At 27.0% G+C, this 1,109-nt stretch overlaps 1 non-coding gene across 1 annotated transcript; it reads left to right on the top strand.

The window, feature by feature from the left end:
- Window positions 1-780: 780 nt before the first annotated feature.
- On the top strand, window positions 781-854 carry TRNAW-CCA (transfer RNA tryptophan (anticodon CCA)). The gene has a single exon. It is a non-coding gene; the product is annotated as a tRNA-Trp (tRNA).
- The last annotated feature ends 255 nt before the right edge of the window (window positions 855-1,109 follow it).

The raw sequence follows: 1,109 nt of genomic DNA, 5'->3' as shown, positions 1-1,109 counted from the left end.
GAAGGGAAGAAGAAAAAAGGAATGAAAAAAAATATAAGTTGATAATCCAAAATCAAATTCTAAAATATTTTGTTCTAATGAATTTTATATAGTACAGTAATAATTCACTACTAAAATAATAATATTTAAATATTCGTTTTTCTTTCGAATTAGATATTTTTTTATAGAGTACTATTTTAATATTTAAATATTATTATCTTATTTCTTTTATTCAAAGAATTATATTATAATTAAATATTAAAATAATATTTTTAATTATTCTATTTTTCATATATAAATTCTATTATATATATCTTATTATTATTTGTATATTCGTTGTTCTTGTTATTAGACTCTTGGTATCTTATTATTTATAGATGCTTCTCTGTTTTTAATTAATTGACTATAAATATTGTATAAGAATATTTGTTCTTTATACGGTCGATATAAGAAAGTAAAAAAACAAATGAGAAAAAATGGCAGGATATATTCTATATATAATGGAAGAATGTGGAAAACAAGACAAAAAAATTTAGAATGACACTGGAAACTGATGTAAAGGGATGTAGCGCACCTTGGTAGCGCGTTTGTTTTGGGTACAAAATGTAAAAGGTTCAAATCTTGTCATCCCTATCCCTAACTATTAGTTATCGTATCAGCAGTAACAATAGATCAATTGTGAGCGATTCAAATTGGACATACATACTCAATATGAATAGTTATATGAATAGTTCTCCATATTGAGTTTGTATGCATGCAAAAGATGTATTGCCATCATCGGACATAAAATGATTAAAGAAAGCGCTCTTAGTTCAGTTCGGTAGAACATGGGTCTCCAAAACCTGATGTCGTAGGTTCAAATCCTACAAAGCGTGATACCATTCTTCTAAAATTGAGACTAAAATAATGGGATAACAGTCTAATCCAAAGTGTTAATTTGATCTCCTGTCAATTAGGATTAAAACAAAAGAATAGGAGGTCAATAAACAAAAGAGACAGTAATAAATCAAATATCCAACTGATCGCCACGTCGGTATCGTAAATAGGTCGTTACAAATAATCCAGCCAAAGTAATAGGAATTAGACCTAACATGATTCCAAATAGAAAAACATCAATCATTTGAGTTTGG

The sequence above is a fragment of the Lathyrus oleraceus genome, chromosome 1 (genome assembly GCF_024323335.1).
Source record: "Lathyrus oleraceus cultivar Zhongwan6 chromosome 1, CAAS_Psat_ZW6_1.0, whole genome shotgun sequence".
NCBI lineage: Eukaryota > Viridiplantae > Streptophyta > Magnoliopsida > Fabales > Fabaceae > Lathyrus > Lathyrus oleraceus.
This window is presented reverse-complemented; position numbering and strand designations above follow the sequence as displayed.